The sequence below is a fragment of the Phyllopteryx taeniolatus genome, chromosome 2 (genome assembly GCF_024500385.1).
Source record: "Phyllopteryx taeniolatus isolate TA_2022b chromosome 2, UOR_Ptae_1.2, whole genome shotgun sequence".
In the NCBI taxonomy this organism is placed as follows: Eukaryota; Metazoa; Chordata; class Actinopteri; order Syngnathiformes; family Syngnathidae; genus Phyllopteryx; species Phyllopteryx taeniolatus.
This window is the reverse complement of record NC_084503.1, coordinates 25,994,004-26,007,690: the sequence shown is the minus strand read 5'-3', so window position 1 is coordinate 26,007,690 and position 13,687 is coordinate 25,994,004. Positions and strand designations below refer to the sequence as shown.

Genomic DNA, 13,687 nt, shown 5'->3' with positions numbered 1-13,687 from the left:
AGTTTGCATGTTCTCCTTGTGCCTGCGTGGGTTTTCTACGGGTACTCCGGTTTCCTCCCACATCCCAAAAACGTGCGTGGTAGGTTGGCTGACGACTCTAAATTTCCCGTAGGTGTGAATGTGGGTGTGAATGGTTGTTTGTTTATATGTGCCTTGCAATTGGCTGGCGAACAGTTCAGGGTATACCCCACCTCTCGCCTGAAGATAGCTGGGATAGGGTCCAGCACGCCCGCGACACTAGTGAGTATAAGCGGTACAGAAAATGGATGGATGGATAATAATAAAAATAACAAAAATAATAATAACAACATACCTTTAACCTGCCCACGGTCTGAAGTGATGTATGCAGTGACCTCCTAATTTATTAGCAGCGTAGACAACTCTGGACAACACCCGTCCATATAGCTGGGACAGTGAGAATGTTAGAGTAAGCATGTCATTAACAGTATTTATTAAAGTAATTTAATTGCAGTAAATTAGCACCCATTATTTCTGTCATGTTTTTTTTTTTTTAACTTGCTGATCGGCCCAAAATATCCTGATCATATAAAGCCTACTCTCCAGCACCCCTTCCAAGGACTCCAAAAAGGGAGGGTACGCTGAACTGCTGTTTGGTGCATAGGCAACTCCGGAGTGGAAAAGAGTCCAACCTCTCTCAAGAGGACTGGTACCAAAGCCCAAGCAGTGTGTGGAGGCGAGCCCGACTATATCTAGTCGGAACTTCTCAACCTCACACACCAGCTCGGGCTCCTTCCCTGCCAGAGAGGTGACATTCCACGTCCCTAGAGCCAGTTTCTGTAGCCAGGGATCATATCGCCAAGGTCCCCACCTTCGGCCACCGCCCAGCTCACACTGCACCCGACCCCTATGGCCCCTCCCACAAGTGGTGAGCCCATGGGAAGGGGGACCCACGTTACCCTTACGGGCTGTCGCCTTCGAGCCCCACCTACAGCCTGGCTCCAGAGGGGGTGGCCGGGGCCGGTGACCCACGTCCGGGCAAGGGAAACCTACATCCATTTGATTCTTTCTTCATAGGGGTTTGTCTGGTCCCTCACCTCGGACCTGTTTGCCATGGGTGACCCCAACAGGGGCGTGAAGCCCCAGACAACTAGGCTCCAAGGATGATTGGGACACACAAACCCCTACACCACGATAAGGTGACGGCTCGAGGAGAGGATGCAAAATCCGATTGATAAAAAACAGCATGTCAAAGCCCATTTAAAGTTTGCTGAACAACATTTGGACAAGCCAGTTAAATATTGGGAGAATATAGTCTGGTCGGATGAGAGCAATGTTTGCATGCCATAATGCACACCATGTTCAGAGGTGAAATGGCACTGCACATCCCCCTAAAAACACCATACCAACAGTGAAGTTCAGATGTGCGAACATGATGGTGTGGGGCCGCTTTTCAGAAAATGGTACTGGTAAACTTCACATTATTGAAAGAAGGATGAATGGGCAAACATACAGAGACATTCTTGACAAAAATCTGCTGCCATTTACAAGGATGATGAAAATGAAACGAGGGTGGACATTTCAGCAGGATAATGATCCAAAGCATACTGGCAAGGAAACTCTCAATTGGTTTCAAAGAAAAAAAACAAAGCTGCTAAAATGTCTCAGCTAATCACCTGACTTGAATCCAATCTAAAATCTATGGAAAGAACTGAAACTCAAGGTCCATAAAAGAAGCCCACGGAACCTTCAAGATTTGAAGGCTGCTTGTGTGGAGGAATGGGCCAAAATCACACCAGAGCAATGCATGTGACTAGTTTCTCCATACAGTAGGCCTCTTGAAGCTGACATTACAAACAAAGGCTTTTGTACAAAGTATTAAATAAGTACCAGTTGGGGTTGGCGGTGGGTGACTGGTTAGCATATCTGCCTCACAGTTCTGAGGACCCGGGTTCAAATCCGGTCTCGCCTGTGTGGAGTTTGCATGTGTTCCCAAAAACATGCATGGTAGGTTAATTGAGGATTCTAAATTGTCCGTAGGTGTTATTGAGAGTGCGAATTGTTGTTTGTTTATATGTGCCCTGCGATTAGCTGGCGACCAGTTCAGGGTGTACCCCGCCTCTCGTCCGAAATAGCTGGGATAGGCTCCAGCACGCCCGCGACCCGAGTGAGGAAAAGCGGTTCGGAAAATGAAATAAATATATATACACACACACACACACACAATACAAACTGCCGGGGTCAAAACTCCAAAGCCCTTCCTGATATAAGTTAAAGTGACCGCGCTCATTCTGTCGTTTGTGAATGGAGTTAATAGTTTAGTTTTTCCCCCGCTTTATAAAATGCTTCAATCAGCCGTCCAGCCGCTGCTGGCTAAGCAGTCTGGCTCACAGGCTTTCCCAGCTGCGGGGAACGGCGCATCGGGAAAGACAAGACCCGATGCCGCTTGGCGTTAAATTGAAGCATGCTTATTTATTACCACGACATACGTTTGAAGTGTTGATGTTCAATGTGTTCCTTAATTCACATTAGTTCTCGCAGCTAGCTGGCTGCCTTAAATGGACGAGCCGCTAATCCCACTTTGGTCATCATGCCGAGCGGCGGCAGAGGCGCTGGCTCAAAGCAGAGCCGTACGTCCTGTAGCTAACTAGTCATTTGGTGCCTCATGACTACCATAGTCATGCCCCCGCCCACCCACACGCCCACCACCACCCCTTATGTAATTTAGACCACTTTGTCCTGCTTTAGAAATCTGTTGCAATTATCTGACAGCTAAAGTTAACCTACTAATATTTACCATTAAAGATTATCTTCAAGTAAAAAAATTTCAAATTTGCGAAGATTCTAATGTAAAGTCCTTAAGATCCTTGAGGATTATCATATAAGTAAGTCTTCAACATTTTTACTTTAATTGATAAGTGCATTAATTATTATTTAATATAATTTACTATTTGAACCGCTTTTAAATTGCATATGAATGAACAGTGATCAAAAGTGTCACTCATGTCTCTCTGCACTTTATCTCTATACTCTGCTGACATTGACAGCCATGCTACTGCTACTGACAAGAGCATCATTATACAGTATTTCATTTTTACAAGGCACAAAGTTAAATCAATAAGTTAGTATTCTACTGTGATTGAAGGTTGTTTTTTTTACAGTTCAATTGTAAAATGATTTATTCTTCATATCAATTCATCATAACATTTAGACCTCGCCTACAATAAAGTTGTTTATTTGGTGGCTATATACAATGTGTTGGTCATACTATAGAATAATCTTGTGTTTAGTCAATATTGATGAAGATAAACTTCCTCCTGAAACATCGCATGCTACGTCGCAATTGCAATATTTGTTTAAAAGAAACAAACAAACAAAAAACTTGCAATTAAGAGTTTTTTCCCCAAACAGTTCAGCCCTACTCCTGGATGACGACTAGGTAGTTTTAATTGGGCCCACATTGTTAAGGCTTATCGGCTTCCCTCCCAGTGATGAGGACTGGTTTATAGTGTGGCTAAAGGATTCGCCACATAAACACACATGATGTTGTTGCTAACTACTACACACGTGCATAGGAGATTTTTTATATATTTTTATATTATACTGTTTAGCCACTTTGGCTAAGAGGTTTCATGACCCAGTGCCAATCCTGACTGGGTACTATGTAAAGTACATTACATTAAAATTCGGCAACATTTTGAAGGGCTTGCTCACACACACAATTTTAGAACAAAGCAGCCATCAATTTACATTGTAGTTTAATTTCACACTTGACAGGTGGGCAGGCAGACTGAACTATTACCACCCCAATTTCAATGAAGTTGGGACGTTGTGTTAAACATAAATAACAGTTTGAATATTAAATATTGGTTGAACATGATTTGCAAATCATTGTATTCTGATTTTATTTTATGTTTAACACAATGTCGCAACTTCATTGGAATTGGGGTTGTAATTAAAAAGTCAATTTTCCATTATGTCTCCTGTAATACGACAATCTAAAACCAAAAACAGCCTATATTGAAGGGTAAAAATCACTAACTAGCACACTGAGATAGTGGTTATGTTTGTTTGCTTCAAATAGTCCAAAATTGTGAGCTGGGCAAAGCGCTATGGTAATGACTAAAGCCCTTTTTTTCCCTCTCCCTTGTACAAAGTGCAGATATCCAGATTCCCATCATAGGACCATTAGGTTTCATTTGACACTAAATGAAAGTTAACAGCTCCAGTTGGAATGTTCACAACACACAGCTCTCTGTAGCTTTTGGGCCAAAATAAAACAGCATAACACAATCATATGTAATGCTGGTTCAGTGTATTATTTTAAAAAATATAGAAAGTTTGACTTTTTTTCCTCTCCCCTGTACAAAGTGCAGATATCCAGATTCCCATCATAGGACCATTAGGTTTCATTTGACACTAAAGGAAAGTTAACAGCTCCAGTTGGAATGTTCACAACACACAGCTCTCTGTAGCTTTTGGGCCAAAATAAAACAGCACAACACAATCATATGTAATGCTGGTTCAGTGTATTATTTTAAAAAATATAAAAAGTTTGACTTTTTAGCTAATGAATTAGGGGTTTTAGTAATAAAGTAACATAGGCTCTTTGTCAACAAAACATAACTGTAGCTTAAGTTTCATTCATAAGTTTCATTTCCCATTAAACGGGCGAGGCCATGGTAAGCCTCCTCGCCTACACAACCTCCTCGGATTGAATTACAGGTCCTGCGGCCCCACGGCACCGTTTATTAAACCCACTTGCCTGGGTTATAGTAAAGTTACGTAATCTTCTGCAAAAGACAGACTGCTCCTGCAGTACGGAAAAGTGTGTTTCAGAATCAGAATCATCTTTATTTGCCAAGTATGTCCAAAAAACATACAAGGAATTTGTCTCCGGTAGTTGGACCCACTCTAGTAGGACAACAGACAGTCAATTGAAAGAAAACACTTTTGAGACATAAAGACATTGACAAAAAAAACAGCCACTGAGCAATAAAGGGTTAATAGTTTCCAAAACAACAACATGCTCTACTTGATAGCTGTCAATGTTAGCATTTCTCACAGTGCTAGTTTTGCGGGGGGGAAAAAACAAACATACAAAGGAGAGAATCAATGCTGATCCATATTAGGATTGTTTGGCTTTGGCTGAGGTCTCCACTCTGCCGACTACAATTCAGGCGACATCCCACGACGGACGTTGATGCGACACCGCTTTTAACTAGTAACTAGGGCTGTAACGGTATGCCAAAAATCACGATACGTACTTTACTTTTAGGTGACAGTTCGGTTAACACTGGGAATAGTAAAGGAACAAAATGCACGCATAAAACAGCTTAAATTTTTCTTCTTAGGAAAGTGTCACCTCAATAATTTGTCTTTTTTTAGGATAGTGCAACAGTAACTAACAGTTAATTCTAAAGTATTCTCTAGTAATCATATATATATTTTTAAAACTTACAGGTTATGCATCCAGCAGACGTTCAACTCCCATTCCAGTACGCAGTCCAAACAAAAAAGGTAATTGAAAGCTTTTTTCTCCTCCACGTCCCACGACAGCAATTTCAACAATGTATTTTTATAGTAAGAGTTATATTTCTAAACTGCACAGGTTGTCCTGGTTTCAAGGACAATGGCAACCACACAAGATCCTATTCACCGCCACCAAAGAATAAAATACAGATGTGAGTAAAACCTTGTTAGATTTTTATGCACAAGGTAATAAAAACCTGGACTATTGAGCAAACGGTAGAGGAGGGGGAGGAAGAACGTGCAGGTGTGGGAGCCCCATTTGTCCATGCATTTGTGTCTAATGTAAATTCTGTACATAGTTGTAAATAAATTATTTTTCTGTCAAAAGTACTTTCTCAGTGTTGTTTTATGTTCAAATGTTTGAGATTTTCACTAAAGAAAAAAAAATGCGTCAGTCGTTCTGCTTGATTTGTCTGCTTTCACAAAAAGGCTGTTTTCTCAGTTTTTTTTGCTGGCAGTGAATGAGTTAATGTGACGAACGACGCAGTGTGTTTATGCAATTTCCTGCGTTGCGAAAGCACCCTGAATGCAGAGTCTGTTGCTTACAGTAGCAAACGTATGACGTATTTTATTCTACCCTCCCCGCGTGTTATTTAAGATGTTTTATTGACACCCTAGTTGAAGTTTACTGTAAAATTAAACACACAACAAAGGTAATTACACACATTGTAAAGACAGTTCGTTGTAGAAACATCATCTTAATGCTAGCCATGATGTATTTAAATGGAGTAGATAATTATTTATCGTTTTTTTCATTGATTGCCTTTATTTTGAATGCATTGGCGATACCGCCACACAATCGACTGAGTGACTTCTCGTAAAAAGAGGCTCATCTTTGGAGGGTAACTCCAAGTCACAGCTGACATCCATTTCACTTCCCTCAGGTAAGCGTTTAGCTCTACGTTCTGTCATTATACAAGAAAATGTAGAATGTGACTGGCTCTTTTCACGCACATTTCTGCCATGTTTATGGGGTAAAAATGGTGGACAGCCATTTTCAGGTCTCTCCAGAGATGCTCAATTGGGTTTAAGTCAGGGCTCTGGATGGGCCATTCAAAAACAGTCACGAAGTTGTCCTGAAGCCACTCCTTCGTTATTTTAGCATTCCTTTGATTGCAACCAGTCGTCCTGTCCCTGCAGCTGAAAAACACCCCCACAGCATGATGCTGCCACCACCATGCTTCACTGTTGGGACTGTATTGGACAGGTGATGAGCAGTGCCTGGTTTTCTCCACACATACCGCCTAGAACTAAGGCCAAAAAGTTCTATCTTGGTCTCATTAGACCAGAGAATCTTATTTCCCACCATCTTGGAGTCCTTCAGGTGTTTTTTAGCAAACTCCATGCGGGCTTTCATGTGTCTTGCACTGAGGAAAGGCTTCCGTCGGGCCACTCTGCCATAAAGCCCGACTGGTGGAGGGCTGCAGTGATGGCTGACTTTCTAGAACTTTTTCCCATCTTCCGACTGCATCTCTGGAGTTCACAGTGATTTTGGGGTTCTTCTTTACCTTCTCCCCCGATTGCTCAGTTTGGCCGGACGGCCAGCTCTAGGAATGGTTCTGGTTGTCCCAAACGGCTTCCATTTAAGGATTATGGAGGCCATTGTGTTCTTAAGAACCTTAAGTGCAACATAATTGTTTTTTGTAACTTTGGCCAGATCTGTGCCTTGCCACAATTCTGTCTCTGAGCTCTTCAGGCAGTTCCTTTGAACTCATGATTCTCATTTGCTCTGACATGCACCATGAGCTGTAAAGTCCTATATAGACAAGAGTGTGGCTTTCCTAATCAAGTCCAATTCATATAATCAAACACAGCTGGACTCCAATGAAGGTGTAGAACCATCTCAAGGATGATCAGACGAAAAGGACAGAACCGACAGGACCGAGCTAAATATAGGAGTGTCACAGCAAAGGGTCTGAATACTTATGGCTGTGTGAGATTTCAGTTTTTCTTTTTTAATAAAACTGCAAAAATTTCAACAACTCCATTTTTTCTGTCAATATGGGGTGTTGTGTGTACATTAATGAGGAAAACAATGAACTTAAATGATTTTAGCAAATGGCTGCAATATAACAAAGAGTGACAAGTTTAAGGGGGTCTGAATACTTTCCGTAACCACTGTATATCGCGCTTTACACAATAACAGTGCCCACATTCAACCAATCACACACCAATGGGCGACTACTGCCAGGCCCAGTGGGAGCAAATTAGGGTTCAGTGTCTTGCCCAAGGACACTTTGACACGCAGACAGTTGGAACCAATTCGAGCCAGCTACCCTTCACTGGACGACCCGCTCTGCCTACTGAGCCACAGCGACCATTTTATTGATACTAGGAAATAACGCATTGGATTTACGCACAGCAGACTTTATATGGAGGTGTGTAAGTGTTGTATTTCCATGAAAAATTATTGTAATTCCTTTTACTTCACTTTATTGTTCACTTAGCACACAGCAGCTAACACAACGCTACTTTCTTCGTCTCTTTTCTTTCTCATTTCCTTTTCTACGCCCTCGATCTCGTCACTCCTTTCTATTGTGCCTCTAGTCGTTGGACGAGACATGACAACGTGTATGTGTGTGCGTGTGTGTTGCTTTAAAAACAAAGGGAAAAAAACAGCTTATGAACATTTAAAACAGAGAAAAAATTAAAATAAATAAAAATACAATTAAAACAGTGTACAGTGCAAGAAATGTCATGTAAAAGTGGAAATGCTCTAAAAAGCATGGGGGGAAAAGAAATGTTTTTCACCTGGACTTAAAAACATGCACACTTGGGGCTGACATCACTTCTGTTGGCAACTTATTCCATTTGTGTGCAGCATAATAGCTAAATGCTGCTTCACCATGTTTGCTTTGGACTCTGTGCTCCACTATTTGACATCAGTCTGTCAATCTCAGAGCCCTACTGGCTTTATATTCCATTAGCATTTAATTCATGTATTCAGGACCTAAACCGTTTAGTGATTTATAGACCAGTAGCAGAACTTTAAAATCTATTCTATAGCTGACTGGGAGCCAGTGTAAAGACTTTAGAATTGGAGTGATATGTTCTGACCTCTTTGTTCTGGTCAGAACCCGAGCAGCAGCATCCTGAATGAGCTGCAGCTGTTTATAATGCTCTTTTTGGGGAGTCCAGTCAGAAGACCATTACAATAGTCAAGTCTACTTGAGATAAAAGCATGGATGAGCTTCTCCTGTACAGTCCTGACCAGTAGCAGAACTTTAAAATATATTATAAAGCTGACTGGAAGCCAGTGTTAAGAATTTAGAATTGGAGTACTATGCTCTGACATCTCTATACACGCCAGTATGCAGGTATTTTTATTTCACAGTCACACTGGATGAATGTTTGGCGAAAAAGTGACTAAATCCATTTCCAGCCACTGATTCATTTCAAATCGGCAACCTGGAATCACGATACAAATCGAATCGTTGCCAAAACAAATCGTTACAACTCGTGTTGCACCAAGTATCGATACCAATACCAAACCGAGGTATTTTTATGTCAAAAATAGGACTAGTGATTTGTTTTATAGTTTATACTACAACCCCAATTCTAATGAAGTTGGGACGTTGTGTTAAACATAAATAAAAACAGAATACGATTTGCAAACCAGAGCGCCCACCCAGGCACGGGGAGAACATGCAAACTCCACACAGGCTGGGCCGGGATTTGACCCCGGTCCCCAGAACTGTGAGGCAGATGTGCTAACCAGTCATCCACCGTGCTGGCCCTGTATGTACCTTTCAGCGTTAATGGTGCCTTCACAGATGTGTAAGTTACCCATGCCATTGGCACTAACACAGCCCCATACCATCACAGATGCTGGTTTTTGAACTTTGCGTCCATAACAGTCCGGATGGTTCTTTTCCTCTTTGGCCCGGAGGACACGACGTCCACAATTTCCAAAAACAATTTGAAATGTGGACTCGTCAGACAACAGAACACTTTTCCACTTTGCATCAGTCCATCTTAGATGAGCTCGGCACAGAGAAGCCGGCGGCGTTTCTGGGTGTTGTTGATAAAAGGCTTTTGCTTTGCATAGTAGAGTTTCAAGTTGCACTTACAGATGTAGCGCCGAACTGTATTTACTGACATTGGTTTTCAGAAGTGTTCCTGAGCCCATGTGGTGATATCCTTTACACATTGATGTCGGTTTTTGATGCAGGGATCAAAGGTCACGGGCATTCAATGTTGGTTTTCGGCCTTGCCACTTACATGCGGTGATTTCACTAGATTCTCTGAACCTTTTGATGATATTAAGGACCGGAGATGATGAAGTCCCTAAATTCCTTGCAATTGTACGTTGAGGAACATTGTCCTTAAACTGTTTGACTATTTTCTCACGCGCTTGTTCACAAAGAGGTGACCCTCGCCCCATCTTTACTTGTGAATGACTGAGCAATTCAGGGAAGCTCCTTTTATACCCAATCATGGCACCCACCTGTTCCCAATTAACCTGTGGGATGTTCCAAACAGGTGTTTGATGAGCATTCCTCAACTTTCTCAGTCTTTTTTGCCACCTGTCCCAGCTTTTTGGGAACGTGTTGCAGCCATAAAATTCTTAAGGATTATTTGCTAAAAACAATAAAGTTTACCAGTTTGACCATTAAATATCTTGTCTTTGTAGTGTATTCAATTAAATATTGGTTGAACATGATTTGCAAATCATTGTATTCTGTTTTTATGTTTAACACAACGTCCCAACTTCATTGGAATTGGGGTTGTAATACATGCGGTTTATCTTTGTCCTGAAATTTCTGCTTTGGCTGAAATATACCTCAAAGAGGTAAAATTCTAGCTTGCGAACAAACCATTACAATTGGATGAACCCATATCCTTTTTTTTTTTTACCCCCTGCAGCTTGTCTCGTCCTCCTCCTCCTCAAAATGAGCAACGGCAGGGCTTTCTTTTGTGAAAAAGACAGCAACATCTTGCCGAGGTGCAGTCTACTTCTTGAGCGGAAAAAAACGGTTTACTTCCGGTTGGCAACTACGTCAGCACTTCCAAATATGGGATGGCCACACCCCGTTGCCATTGCGCTTTGACACAGGGGCCTTTCACACTGCGCCAGTGCAGTGTGAAAAGGCCTGAAGTAAAGTATAAAGGAATTAATAAAGTAACAGAAAAAGAAATTAGACCACCCTTTTTCTTGCCTGGTACAACTAAAAGGACGTTTGGACAAATATAATGATGACAAGGAAAACAGCTCATAAGAGTTTAAGAGCAGGTGGCACGGTGGGGGACGAGTTAGCATGTCTGCCTCACAGTTCTGACAACCCAGGTTCAAATCCGGCCTCACCTGTGTGGAGTTTGCATGTTCTCCCCGTGCCTGCGTGGGTTTTCTCAGAGTACTCCGGTTTCCTCCCACATCCCTAAAACATGCGTTGTAGGTTAATTGAAGTCTTTAATTGCCCGTAGGTGTGAATGTAAGTGCGAATGGTCGTTTATACGGTGGGGCAAAAAAGTATTTAGTCAGCCACTAATTGTGCAAATTCTCCCATTTAAAAAGATGAGAGATGCCTGTAATTTTCATCGTAGATATACCTCACCTATGAGACACAAAATGAGAAAAGAAAAGAAAAAAAAAATCCAGAAAATCACATCGTCTGATTTTTAGATGATTTATTAGCAAATTATGGTGGAAAATAAGTATTTGGTCACCTACAAACAAGCAAGATTTCTGGCTCTCACAGACCTGTAACAACTTCTTTAAGATGCTCCGCTGTCCTCCACTTGTTACCTGTATTAATGGCACCTGTTTGAACTCATCAGCATAAAAGACACCGGTCCACAACCTCAAACAGTCACACTCCAAACTCCACTATGGCCAAGACCAAAGAGCTGCCAAAAGGACACCAGAAACAAAATTGTAGACCTGCACCAGGCTGGGAAGACTGAATCTGCAATAGGTAAGCAGCGTGGTGTGAAGAAATCAACTGTGGGAGCAATTATTCGAAAATGGAACACATACAAGATCACTGTTAATCTCCCTCAATTTGGGGCTCCATGCAAGATCTCACCCGTGGGGTCAATATGATCACAAGAACGGTGAGCAAAAAACCCACAACCACATTTGGGGACCTGGTGAATGACCTGCAGAGAGCTGAGCCCAAAGTACCAAAGGCTACCATCAGTAACACACTACGCTGCCAGGGACTCAAATCCTGCAGTACCAGACATGTCCCCCTGCTGAAGCCAGTATATATCCAGGCCCGTCTGAAGTTTGCTAGAGAGCATTTGGATGATCCAGAAGAGGATTGGGAGAATGTCATATGATCAGATGAAACCAAAATCGAACTTTTTGGTAAAAACTCAACTTGTGTTTGGAGAAGAAAGAATGCTGAGTTGCATCAAAAGAAAACCATACCTACTGTGAAGCATGGGGGTGGAAATATCATGCTTTGGGGCTGTTTTTCTCCAAAGGGACCAGGACGACTGATCCGTGTAAAGCAGTGTTCCCCAACTTTCTTTGCACCGCGGACTGGTGACGAGTCGGCATTTTTTTTCTCACGGACTGGATGTGGTGGCATGCGCGTGTGTGTGTGTTTCCGCGCGCGCACACACACAATGTTTTAATCATGAGAGGAGTCGGAAAAATTGCTAAATTGGCAACACTGAGTGACCGCTCGACTCTCACCTGGCCGAGCTCCACCCCCGGTTGTCACGGTAACGAAAACCCTACTACCCCCCCCCCCAAAACAGAGGGATTTGAACCATAGTGTGACAAGAGGATGTTAAGTTTGTTAATTTTATTAAGACACGTGGGGGGAAGAAATTCCAAAAACTGCAGTATACGCAACCTAAATACTTTGATTCATTTTGTCTCTACTGAGTGCCGCCTCTAGTTTGTAATGTTAGTCTTCCTGACATCATGACACTATTTTGACCGACTGTGAGTGTTTGCAACCAAACGTGACATTGCTTGCCCAGACTTCGAGGAAAAATAATCAAGAGGCAAGGAGTTGTAAATGTCTCACAGATGGCAGATTCATAAATGTTTAATCCATAATCCAATTCATCCAACGTGGTAATTGCTGGCCACTGGGAGACAGCACCAGCTCCTGTTACACCGGTGACTACTGGTATTGGTCTGGGACCGTTTTCTGGTTTCAGCACCTGATTAATTTCATTATCCAAGCTCCCTGTCCCGAAATGGTAATCTAGAGTATCTGTGTTCTACTGTAAAAGTTAATGGCAGCAATAAAGGGAGATTGCTGAGTCATGTTTCTGTGCTGGTATGGATGGAGGGAGGCGCAATGAGCTGCAACCTCACATTTGTTTCATTTGTCGGTATGACAAGTAGCGTCACTGGCCAAGCACTCCGAAGCCAATTTCACATGGAGAAAATTGCAGCAACAGAAGATCCACTTTTGCCTTTTACAACCCCAATTCCAATTAAATTTAGACATTGTGTTAAGCATAAATAAAAACAGAATACAATGATTTGCAAATCATGTTTACCTATATTTAACTGATTACACTACAAAGACAATGTTAATGTTCAAACTGATAAACTTTATTGTTTTTAGCAAATAATCATTAACTTAGAATTTTATGGCTGTAACACGTTCCAAAACAGCTGGGACAGGTGGCAAAAAAAACTGAGAAAGTTGAGGAATGCTCATCAAACACCTGTTTGGAACATCCCACAGGTGAACAGGCTAATTGGGAACAGGTGGCTGCCATGATTAGGTATAAAAGGAGCTTCCCTGAATTGCTCAGTCATTCACAAGCAAAGATGGGGCGAGGTTCAGCTTTTTGTGATCAAGTGCGTGAGAAAATAGTCGAACAGTTTAAGGACAATGTTCCTCAACGTACAATTGCAAGGAATTTCGGGATTTCATCATCTACGGTCCATATCATCATCAAAAGGTTCAGAGAATCTGGAGAAATCACTGCATGTTAGCGGTAAGGCCGAAAACCAACATTGAATGCCCGTGACCTTGGATAACTCAGGCGGCACTGCATCAAAAACCAACATCAATGTGTAAAGGATATCATCACATGGGCTCAGGAACACCAGAAAACTTGGGAATTGGTCTCCAGTAGTTGGAGCCGTTCTAGTACGACAACAGACAGTCAATTGACAGAGAACACTTTTGAGACATAAAGACATTGAGAAAAACAGTCACTGAGCAGTAAAGGATGGCCAGTTATCTGGTAATGCCGGTACAATTATTTTTTTTGACAA

General features: G+C 42.0%; 1 protein-coding gene and 1 long non-coding RNA gene across 2 annotated transcripts in view; one reads left to right on the top strand and one right to left on the bottom strand.

The window, feature by feature from the left end:
• tent4b (terminal nucleotidyltransferase 4B) overlaps positions 1 to 13,687 on the bottom strand; it is a 76,109-nt gene that overhangs the window by 41,855 nt on the left and 20,567 nt on the right. The gene's annotated exons all lie outside the window — the stretch shown is intronic.
• On the top strand, positions 2,706 to 5,742 carry LOC133474154 (uncharacterized). The gene is made up of 3 exons (XR_009787373.1): positions 2,706 to 2,843; positions 5,422 to 5,478; positions 5,570 to 5,742. It is a non-coding gene; the product is annotated as an uncharacterized LOC133474154 (long non-coding RNA).